The sequence below is a fragment of the Mchenga conophoros genome, linkage group LG7 (assembly GCF_057382185.1).
Source record: "Mchenga conophoros isolate Kocher_MC1m ecotype Shallow Benthic linkage group LG7, M_conophoros_male_GT1.1, whole genome shotgun sequence".
Taxonomy (NCBI): Eukaryota; Metazoa; Chordata; class Actinopteri; order Cichliformes; family Cichlidae; genus Mchenga; species Mchenga conophoros.
Window position 1 is genome coordinate 63,361,557 of NC_140532.1, and position 12,477 is coordinate 63,374,033.

Sequence of the window (12,477 nt, forward strand, 5' to 3'; positions counted from 1 at the left end):
TTCTTTTTCTAATTATTAAAAAAGAATACTACAATTAAAAATAATCTCAAAATTTAAGTGTTTACTGTGGAAAAAAAAAACATCTACATTGTGTGTGCTGCACTACTTTCAAAGCTTGAACTTTAATTTACAGACTCAGTCCCCTAGGAGCAAGCACTGGGTGACAGAGTGGGAAGGAAAAACTATATTTTAACAGGAAGTTCGGGTAGAACCAGGATCAGGGAGGGTCGGCCATCTGCCACAACTGGCTGGGGTGGGGGTGGGTGGGGGCAAGAGGCAAGAGAACAGAAAAAAACAAAGATTTTTTTTAAAGGACAAAACACAGAGAGACAAGCATAAAACCATAACTATAGAAGAGAGGGAAGACAGTCACATATTCAAAGGTTTGGTCCAGAACCTTCCAGAATAACAGACTGTGACTGTGTTACAACCGTTAATATATGGCATCTCAAATGTACTGGGAATAGTTCACTATGAGTTTTTTGGTTCCCCCTTCTTTCCTTAACACTGAGCACATGCCATTCATGCAATGAGCACAGAACATTGTGCATTTTATACTTCTAATCAACCAGATTTACTTTGCTTTTCACACATTAGAGTGAAGGTCATCCTAATCTCTACAAGCAGATATCTGCTGCGAACATGCAGACATATGGACATCCAAGGAACGAAAGCAGGCAATGAATAGGAGGCATTGTTTCCACGCAGATAAACAGCCCATGTTAAGAGTTAAAGAACTGAAACCAAGGGTTGAAACCTTTAAAATGTTAAAAAAAGAATCGACATTCAAACACAAATACACAGAACAGAAAGTCTTAACTCATACATCTATTATCCAGGGCATCGAAGGTTTAGAGACTGGATGTCTTTAAGGGTCAAAAAGGATAAACTACACATAAAACCTTTCAAGGATGCAAGCCTTTGTCTACTTCTGGCTTGAGCAGCACCTGCTTAAGCAGGTACATTCCTACCTTAATGTACTGATGGCATAAAATAATATTAAATGTTACTGCGATATATTGTACACTAGTGCCAAACACTAACAAATCGAGTGAAATAACGTGATCAGCAGTCAACTAACTAAACAGCATGTCTTCGTCTCATCTTCCACCACTCATTCCCAACTAGTTGCATGAGATGGCCATCCCCACTTGAGCCTGGTTCTGCTGGAGGTTTCTTCCTGTTGAATGGGAGTTTTTCCTTCCCACTGTCACCAAAGCGCTTGCTCATAGGGAGTGATCTGATTGTTGTGTCAGCCAACAATTCTCTGTTTTCTCTGTATTATTGCGGCGTCTTTACCTTACAATACAAAGCCCTTAAGCAACTGGGCAACTGTAGTTGTAATTTGGAGCTATATGAATAAAACTGAATTCAACTGAAAAACTTACAGGGAGAAAGGATTTTTTTCCAGCACTGATGGACGTCACCGGAACTCCAATCCAAGAACTTGATAATTAAACTGAGTGGATTTGAACTGAATACACATACTGACCACATGAATACAAAACTCTGCTTTTTTCCCTTTTTACACCAACTCTCTTGCAGTTTAGAAAGTATGACCAGCCCACTCTCATTCCAGAGGTTACAATTAACACTGCTGGTGTGCCTTTGTCTACAAAGGCATCCTTTTAGGAGGGGGTTATCCTACCCAAACTAGGATCATTCCATTACTTTGACTAACCCCAACCACGGAGTGTTAGTCAAAGTAAAAAGTGATAAAAAAAAAATAAACTGAAAAAATAATCAGCGAGTGGGGGAAAAAAAGTGCAAAAACACAAGAGTCAGATAAGGACACAAACCGCAAACTCATGGTTGACGAACTCCCATCTGCACAGCCTCTTAGTACAGCCTCTGTAGGTCACAAAAGCAGCACCTTTATACATCTATAGAAATACATACACACACAGCTGTAGCTGGTGCATCAAGGAACCGACACCAAAAGAGAGGTGTAATGACATTACTTGCCAGAACTGTATTTTGTAGCACCCAAGGGTGAGAATGCGTTGGTATGACAATATCACAGTATGACTGCTTTGATAGGGATCTTGTCCTTTGTGCTCGTCCACTCCCATAAGACACAAATAAGAAAGTTGTAGTGAACGAAACCCAAATATCAAACGGCTGAAATGACCACGGCGCAGAAGACAGGATATAAAATTTCATCTAAGATATTTGTAAGAACGGCAGCATTAGATACCCTGCATTGAACAGCAATCAACAGAAATCAGTATCGTACTAATTAAATTCATTATACTAACAATATTCAGCAGCGTTTCTCACGTGATCTGAAGCTGGAAAGGTGTTTTGTTTGGTTTCACTAGTGGCTACCTACTTTTATGGATAATCCATATGAGACCCTACAAATGCCTTCCATTCAGACCAAGCCGATTATTCTTGGTTCCATTTCTAATGTAGACTTTAATCAGTTTTCTACTCCGTCACATGTGATTTTTGACTTGGCATTGATGCACGTGTCCGAGTTCAGACTTTTTGATATAATTTGGTCACGATTTCAATTAATCCATTACTGATAAGTTCATTCTGCTGAAGACAGACTGAAAAAAAAAAACCTTTATCCACGTCTCCAGTTCTTCTGATTAGTTCTGACCCGATTTCATTTTGTAAAAAAAACAAAACAAAGACATATTCATCAGGCTGAATAATAAAGCTGCATCAGTGAAAAGAAACCTGCAAAGCATCTTTTATTCTTTCTCGGCACTAATACGCACTTGAGTAAGACAGAGAAAGTTGCATTATGAGTGGTGAAGAGGCTGTGATTCACAGCATGCGCTCCTCATTATTTCACCATCTCTTCTCACGGAGGCATTACCATTTATGCACACACGCAGTAATTGGTCACAGATTGCACACTGATACAGTGAAGTGCTTATTTCCTCCTGAAATATGACGGTAAAAGGTTCAGCTAGCAGCTCTCCTCTCTGCTCGCCGTCCTTACCGTTATTCCTCATCCACCAGCTTTAGGTTGGTTTTTTTGCTGAGTCAGACAGAGTCATTATCCAGTCTCTTCCTTGGGAGGGTGGAGGGAAATTGGAGGATGAGGGGGGTGGGGTCACACGTCACACAGACACACGCAGGAGACAATATCCTCCACCAGAGGAAAGGGAGGCCTGGGGAGGTTACAGCAATACAACACCGTTTAATAAGTGTGAACACAGGAGCGTTGTGCCGAGGCAGACACCACGTGTGCTGCATGTGCGTGCATCTGTGAGTCTTAACCCACACCTAGTAAAGGAACAGCGTACGGCTGCATGGATGCGAAAAAGAGTACAGTGACCTCCATCTACCCATCTCGTTGCCACGATTACATCCTCTAAAGCCAACACGAGCTCCGCTCTCCTCAAAACACACGTACAAAACGAATTAGCCCCTGAACTGTGTTTTCCATCTGTGGTCCATTAAAACTTGGGTACTGCTTTATTTAGACAGTAGCAGGTAAAGAGGCAGAGATTGTGGCGGCTGCGCACCCCTTATTTAAATATAGTGCTTTGTCAGCACTGTTTCATTTGTTTGTTTGTTTTGGATTCCTCTCTCCTAAGCTGAAACTCCAGCTGGACTTTATCACAGACCACAAAGGATCAGAACAAATGGTCTTTAAGGTGATCCGGGGGACAAATCAACAGCGGAATAATTAAATTTTAAAAAAATGCTGCTTTATGTTGAATCAGCTCAATTGTTTACTCACTGAAAATCTACTATAATGTGCCATTAACTCATATCTCTGAAAGTAAGTATAATCATCAATCATTTTTTAGGGTAACTTTTATTTGAATGATTTTTGTCATTTTATTGTGCTCTCAGAGGGTCGTCTGTCCCTCCCAGAGTTTAACTTTGTAAACAAAAAAACTAGTTAAGGACAACTTGAACGATCTAAAAAATAATTTGTAAAATTTGAGATTCTAGCATTTCAATAGTCTCTGTTGCTCGAACTGAGTTTTAAACTAGTTTTGGTTTTGTATCGTCTCCCTACGCTTTCCTTTTTCCACCCCACACCAGTCATGGCAGGTGTTTGCCCTTCACTGAGGTTGGGTGTGCCAGAAGTTTCTTTTCTCTTGCCAAGTTCTGCTTACAGGAAATCATCTGATTGTCGTTTCCCCTCTAATACTCCAAGTGTCTTTACTATACAGTATAATGCGCCTTGAGGCAACTGTTATTATGACTTGCTGCTACACTTAATTTCACTATATACAAATATGGGAACATAGCAGCAGCTAAATCTCTAATGTTGAGGCTTCAAAATACAGCCTGGAGAGCTGACATTGTGCGATCAACATTAAGTAAGGCAGAACAAAGCACTGGTTTGAAAGTCTTCATTTGTGACATTTCTGAGCTACTGTAACAAGCTCAGAGCCCATGGTAGGTAAGCTAGCCTTGCGCTGGTAGCTTTATTTATGGATGTTTGTTGTATGTCATTCCCTATCTCTCCTTCCACTTCTATGTAATGCTATACTGAAACTTACATAATAACATAAACTGCACAAAAAGATTAAATTTACATGTAGTCATACTATGACTTCTAAGTGTCCCTTGGAAGTCAGAACTGGGAAATTACTTTATTCCCGAGTTAGCGCGTTCCAGCAGAAATGTCATAAAAGTAAAAAATGGAGTTCGCACCACTCAGGTCTCGCTAACAATACACCGTGAAACTTGTTGTTTTGCACAGAAAAACACAGCTACAGCACGTCAGATAAAGCCTGCGTCACGGAGTATTTAGCGAGTCACAATACATGACAGTGGCTGTACAAACTAAAAGTTTTATAGCTTTACTGAAGTCTAATTCAATGCCGCCATCTTGGACTCTTAACTTGGAGATTCTCCAACTTTCCAAGTAAGGAATTCAAGTCGATGATCATTCCAAATTCAATTTATGATTTGAACGTTAGCATTATCTAGCTTGAGGTTGCGAGCATTAGCTAGGCTAATTGGCTAGGTGCTACATGTCAAGGCTAAAAATAAAAAAAATATTGAGACAGTAAAATTAAAAGCCAGGTTTTAATTATAAATTGCTTAGCTTTAAATGTGCAAGAGGAGAAAATATAATTTCATCTTTTAAAAATGAAAAGGCCACAGGATTCTTTTTTGTGCTATTTTCTGCTGCTGTTCACTAATGCTAATAGCAAATCTAAAACACAAACCAGTGTTAGCTGAATTACCATAAAAAGGATATAAGTTCAAAGAAAAAGAGAAATAGACTTCGTACTCTGTGAAAACTTACTTGTTTCCAATTAGGTAATTATATATCATTTTTTAATAATTTATCACACTCTGCACAGAGTGAAAAGAAATTATCAGAACAAACAACAGTGAGTAATCACCATCAGGCCTGCTGAACACAAAAACCGAGGTCGTGAGCACAACAGCAGGGAAACATTTTTCCACTGTGGGAGTTTTCAGAGAGCAGAGCGAGCAGTTGGCCCACTCTGTGGAGTGTTTATCGTGTCAATTCTTCCAGCCGGGAAAATACATAAGTAGTAGTTGAAATCTAGACTTCCTTTTCACTTCCTGCTGAGGTCAGGAAATGTGAGGGTTGATTCAGACTTCCCACAGTGGGATGGTTGGACTCATCCATTCCTCTGCTTGGTGCTCAAAACCCCCGAAAGGCTGAGATCCTGCTTACAGTATTTATTTCTGTTCTTACTTTCGAAATAAAATATGTGAACTTACTGTTCTCGGTGGTATTTTCAGTATAGGTTAAATGTAGCTTTAAAAGTAATGTGCAAAAATTCTATTTTTATCTAGTTATTTATTTCCGTTTTTGCAGAAGAAAAACAAAAACATAAAAGCTTTACAAATAAAATAAGATCACGTGACTCAAAGGGAATATCAAAGACATCAGCGTCTTTATACACGAGCTCCATTCTGCAGTTTATTCACACAATGGCTCAGCTCCCGCGACAAGGATTAAGCCAAGTCACTTTTTTCAGTGGAGATCTTCATTGAGTTTTTTAAGTTAGGGATTAGGGTTAATCCATGCCTGCCTTTGTATGTTCAGTAAAAAAAAATGTACATGGATTATGATCAGTGTACACTGATCAGCCACAGCAATTATGCCCATGACAGGTGAAGTGATTGCACTGCAGAAAATTGCAATGCCAGCAAATCTTGATGTTTTGCTGATGACCACCTAAACAATGTTAGAGAGAAAACACAGGACCCCATAGCAACAACACTCCCCGGTGACTCTTCCCTCCTCTGGAAGGACAGTGTGCCTCATATCGCTTAAAAAACTGCTCAGCTACAAACTCAAGGAAAACAGCACAGAGCCCAAAGGTGTTAATTGACCTCCATGTTTTCAGGATCCACTCAAGCATACACCAGAATGCACAGGACCCAAAATCACGTATCTGTGTCCCGATGTATCACACGATATCGTTGACTAATATCAGCTAATGACATACCATTTACTGATATTGCTGGGAAATATTTAGCTGTTGTGGCACATCAGGTTTGGGATGTGAAATGTTTAGGAATCAAAACAGTGAAATAGTTTTTTTGTTTCATTTAAATGGGGCTATATTAGTTTAGATAGAAAAAATTGATAATTACAAATAATAAAAACTAAATTTAAGTAAAAAGAAAAAAACTGTTATTAGCATCAGAATGTCACAATGAGTGCATCACTAGCTTATTATACTGCAAAAAGTAAAGCCATGTAAAGCTGGTTTCACGTCTTGTGGGTATGAATGTGCTTTTATGGGCTATTTTGTTTTATTTTTGCTTGTTTGCTTCTAATAGAGACATGTTGCCGTATCTTACAACATGTTGCAGAATCACACGTTCGGTAACAGCATTCTTATCATCTTCAAAGTGCAACAACAGTGTTGTTGTGTGACTCAAGTGATTATTGGCACAGATACAAACAACGAAAGAGACACATTTTCAGATACAGTCACATCTGTGTGGATGTGAGAGACACACTGAAAGACGAGGAGCTCGGGCAGTCAGGCAAGCCAGCACAGGCTCCGCCAGCCTCCTGCAGCCACAATCCAGCCACCACCACCACCCCCCATCCGGCTCCCTTGCACACCAGCATCCCCTATTCCACCCTACTCCCCCACCCCACCCAGGAGGATGCCTATTGTTCCCCCATCTCCTAAACAAAGCCTGCACCCTCACAACCTCACCCCCAAAACCACCCTCTCTTTCCCCATCTAACCCCTTTGCCCTCCCTCAGCACACACACTCACACACACACACAGCTTTGCTGCTCTAATAAACCGGCTCAGCTCCCTAAATTTCATTACATACAAGCCCGGACCCCCACCCACCCAGCCACCCCCCCCTTCCCTTCTTTCTTTTACAGTTTTTCCCCTCTTGGCAGAGTTTATCTTTGCGTATCGTGCTGCATGCTAAATATTGGGACATCAGAACAGAATGCACTACAACAACAACAGAAACTGCTCGATGAAAAACCAGGAAGCTGAAAAACTGGACTGCAGTGACACTGGAGGAATTAATTTATCGTGAGAATTAAAAGGAAGATTGTGTCTTTTTTTTTTTTTTAAAGAGAAATTTAAAAAAAAAAAGAAAAAAGAGCAGAGCAAACATCTTGCAAGCCAGCAGCATCCGTTCATTTGCAGGATTTACTGTATCACCTGTTGATTCAGCCAAAATGACAACTTGCACTGGCAAAAAAAAAAAGAACTACAACTACATTTGAAATTATAAACGAAACAAGTGGGACGTCACAAGACATCATTTCATTTGCCACGAAGATTACTCCTCCTAATCCCAGTTCCACAAAAATCTGTGTGCCGGATTTTGTCCTCCTGTTTAGAAATGAGTCGACAGATGAAACAACAAGGAGGACGGCAGCGAGCAGCGCCACTCCAAACTCCACCATATTGCAGCAGCATTGGTGAAGTAGATGAAAACACACACACACACACACACACACACACAAACATGCACACATACACAGCGGTTGTGACTAAAGCACACAGAGGCCATATGGTGCGTCCTCATCCACCAACGCCTGTTGCTGCTTCAACAATGGGGCTGCCTGGCCTGGACAGCAAGAGGCAAACACACACATCCACAAATGTGTGTGTACACACACACACACACACACACACCAAATGGTCGTTAGTCAGTCAGTCTGCGTTGCTTAGGCCCCGAACAAACGCCTGGATTTGCATTCTGCACCTCCCTTTATTCTCCTCCTCCCCTCCCTCTCCCCCTCACTCACACACACACACACACACCCCTGGTCTCTACAGGTGCACGGAGCACTCAAAACAGATGTCAACGGACTGGAGAAGGAGAGGCACGGGTGAGTGAGGGGGAGAGGGGAGGAAAGTGGAGGCTGTTTGCCCAGAGCGACTGACAAAGCTTTGTACACTTGCGGGCCTAGACACGGCAAAGACAATGACACACACACACACACACACACACCTTACTCTGTTACACATTCAGGCCGGCCTGATTTGTCACTGTTGGAAACTTTAAAGGGGGGATGAGCGTGAATAGAAAACGCAATTTGCATCCACATTCAGATTCGCCCTCTTAAAGACAGGTTTTAAAAGTAACCTGCTCCACTTGGAGAAATCCACATTTCATTAATGATTCCAATGTTATAATTTGCACATCTGCCAAAACAGAGCCTGAACAAAGTAATGGTTCACACACTTTTAAAAAGGTGGAATGAAATATTTGGAATACCTCTGCAGAAAAACTCTTTTGTTTTCCGGATCATTTTAAAATGCATCCCACACTTTTTTTGGCACTGGCTGTTCTGAAACTGGGGCAGTGATGAAATTCACCGCTTGATCGACAATGTCAGGTGTTACTTCATCATTTGGACCATTTTAAAAGGCAGAATATGCAGAATAGTCTTTCCCTCCTTGTTTTTTATATATTTCATGAACAAAACGATACATTCAGTGACGTGGGGAAATAGAGCACCAGACATCTTTAAAAAAAACAAAAACAAAAGAGACAAGAATTAGAAAATTACACTGATAATGGAAACAGCTACAAGTTACATTCCTCACTGATTCCATTGTAATTACTGGACTTGTTGCACAACTTCACATTAACAAAACATTCATCTCCAATATCCCCAATTTCATTTAGCCGCATCAACTCTATTCAAAAAGAAGCCCAAACTAATATTCTCTGAAATATAATCCTTTTATCCAACATCGCCCTCCCGACATCTAACAGAAGGATTACTGTAACAGAATTAATGCATCTACTATGTTTCATCCTACAGGCTGTAATTTTCTCCAATAATTACATTGTGGTTTGGCCCTGCTTTGCCACACATCTCCAGCCATAGAGGACAGGAGCAGTCCTTTGATCAATATTAAAAAGGAAGTACAGAACACAACTACATAGGCTCATGTGAGGAGCTGCTGGAGAACAAGGACACTTGTGATTTGTGATGTGTTTAATTTTTGCAGGCAGCTTTTACTCCAAACTGACAGACGCGTGGAGTGGAAGGAGTGTCAGCATCACAGATCTCCATTATATATATATATATATATATATATATATATATATATATATATATATATATATATATATATATATATATATATATATAAAGAAGAGCTTTAAAGCTCTTCATAAAAGTCATTTTCTATAAAGGTGGAATAAGAAGTAAATGCGTTAACAGATCTCCCAAACGGGCTGTGTGATGGTGCTGAGAGTGAGCGTGTAATGTGTTCTGTCCACTGGGTAAACACTGGCTGTGTGCATGTTATCAGCCTATGGCCTGTTTCTGTGACTGGGGCCTGCCTGCCTGCCTGCCTGCCTGCCTGTGTAGGAAAAGAGAAAACCCCGCCGATGCAACAAGTCCCCCATTCACTCCCAGCTTTGTTAAGCTGCCTCCCAGCGCTGCTGCGAAAAGCTTTTCATCCACAATCTCTCAATCTCCCGTGGACACATTCCCGTTTTTAAAAACAGAAAACACGTGATTTTTAGCTTACGACAGAAAGAAGTGTTAGGAAACAAGGTTTGTTTTCTGGTGTCGGAAGGAAGGGGAATAAAACTGTAGTGAAAGCGACATCCCTCGCTTTGAAGCTCAACACGGCGCAGTATTAATAAGCTTGTTAGACTTGTTCAGCGTGTAGAATAGGTGTATTTGTGGCGATTTGTATTCCAGTGTCGCCGAAACTGTTTTAATTTGAGCTTCAGTGACCACTTCAGGATTTTAGAAACAAGCGAAACGTCCGGGGGCTTTCAGGCTACAGGCTGAAGAGAGCGAAGGGAGGGAGGGGGGGACTCCTCCTAGGGAACTTACCTCGATTCATACGCCTCTTTATGGATTAATTCCCACACTTTTCACCGGATCGGAGTCGCTACAGCAGCGGGAAGCCCTCCGCCAACTCCAGAGTCTCCTCTCGGTTTTGGTTTGAGGAAGGATCGGGCGCGCTGAGTGCGTAAAATACGCAGCGTCTCTCCAAGGATGCGAAATATGCGCGGAATGGGAGCAGGAATGAAATGAACGCAGCGGACTGAGTTGAACGGGGCGGGGTGAGAGGGACTGGCGTCACCCTGGATGGATGAAATAGAGTGAGTGAGAGATGGGAGGATGGGTGGAGAGAGAGAAAAAAAAAGAAAGAGAAAGAGAGCGAGGGGGAAGGGGAAGGGGCCGGACTGTACAGGCTGCGTTCAACAACAAAAGAGTGGAGCGCCCAAACTCTATTCAGGAAGAGGAGGAGGAGGGTCGAGATAAAACACAGTCTGCTGTGCGGGGCTGACAACTAATCAGATAAGGTGACGCTAAAAGAAAGAGAAAAACACTGGATGGGAGCTTTGTGGCAGGAATTCAGAGACTCAAAAAGTTAGTCAACCACAACCTAGAAATATTTTTATAATCAATAAAAACGTGACGTGTGTAACTTTCGTCTGCTGTTATGCAAGCCTAGGTTTGAGTATTCGTGTTTAATGGTCTGCAGTTAAGTTTAAACGCAATATTTCACCTAACAGACTGAGTACTCACACAACTACAAAAGTCTGCGTCCACAGTAAATAAAAGATGGATGTAGCCATCACGCAAGTAGTGTTTTTGGACATGTTTGAACCAAAGAATTTTGAAAAGTTATAACTTAGGGCCATCCTTAAAATCCACGTACAGCTATAATGCACAAATACCCATAATTGCTAATCAATGCTAAGTAAAATTCTAATAAAAACACTATAAATCAAGACGCACAGCTCTTGCACCACAGAGCAGAGACTGACACATATATTTGTAAGATGATTAACAACCTTTTCCCACTTAGTCATTTACAAATGAGGTGTCCACATATAATAAAACATAATATGTAGTTGCACGGGTTGTGTTTTTTAAAAACCCCGAAAGAACAACCTGTTACACATTTTTAGTAATGCTACATCTGTGCCATTAATGCTAGCGAACTGAAGGGGAAATGCTTGACAGATTGATGGACTCCATGCAGGAACAGCAACAGCTGGGGCAAACCACTAAAAAGACAAGCAAGCACAGGCTTGACATTTAGGCTAATTTAACATTATCAGAGGCTTGAAGTTAATGCTGCTTTGTGTTGGTTTAACGTTACAGACCGAATGGAGCAGGATTTATGAAGGCTAGTCACTCTAAATCTTCATAACTTTAAAAGAACAAGTATTGGGATTAAACTTCTTTGGCTTTCTATTATGCACAAAGCCCCAGAGGGCTTATCCTGACCTCACTTTTAGGAGCCACTGCCCTAACCAGAAAAAAAAAATCTTTGTGTCTCTATGAGATCTTCGAATGCGGCAGACAGCCGCCTCTGCCTCATAAAGGAGTTGTTGTTTACTACTAAGCTCTGCCTATCTCAGGTTTCATCCCCTCGGGCTCTGCTGGACTGTCATCTCCCTAGAGGGAGGGGCTGTGACATAAAACAAACACAGATATGCCAGGGTCGCAGCCTCCGGAACACCTACTGCAACCCGACACCACGGCCAAGCCAGGCAAGCCAGCAGACAAGCATTCCACATGGCAGCATGTCTGTGTTTGTGTGCACAGGAACAAATTCTCCCATACACACCCAGCCACACAGCTGATTCACATGTGGACCGTACACAGTGTGTTTCTGAGACATCTTAGAGGAGGCGTGCGTGGCTCGTTCCCAGACTCAGAACAATGCAAACACAGGAGCAGCTAGTAAAACCATTCAGCTCGGTGACCTAAAGGTCAACCGTCTGACCTCTGATCTGACCTCACCTGGTTTCCTGATGTTTTATTAACGCTCTGTGTGCCCGGAGTCCTGCATCTTCTTCACGCCTGCGTACAGAAGTGACGGTCTGCTGCACATTTGTTATTTAAAGAACACATAATAATATGCACGGAGCTGCTTCTTCTCTCATCAAAAGATTAAAATCACAGCTCAGATCTTGTCAACCAGAAAATCCGAATAGATCATGGTGCCACTCCCTAGAAACTTGCTTTGAGGTGCTAAAAATAATTTTGTGGAGAGGCAAATTGGTCCCGCTCGCTGTACTTTGAGC

At 41.6% G+C, this 12,477-nt stretch overlaps 1 protein-coding gene across 1 annotated transcript in view; it reads right to left on the minus strand.

Annotated features, from left to right (window-relative positions):
- Positions 1 to 10,620, minus strand: part of tead1a (TEA domain family member 1a) — a 48,754-nt gene extending 38,134 nt beyond the window's left edge. The window contains exon 1 of the mRNA XM_085280706.1: positions 10,265 to 10,620. The gene's annotated coding sequence lies outside the window, so the exon portion shown is untranslated. The remainder of the gene's footprint in view (positions 1 to 10,264) is intronic.
- Between the last annotated feature and the right edge of the window lie 1,857 nt (positions 10,621 to 12,477).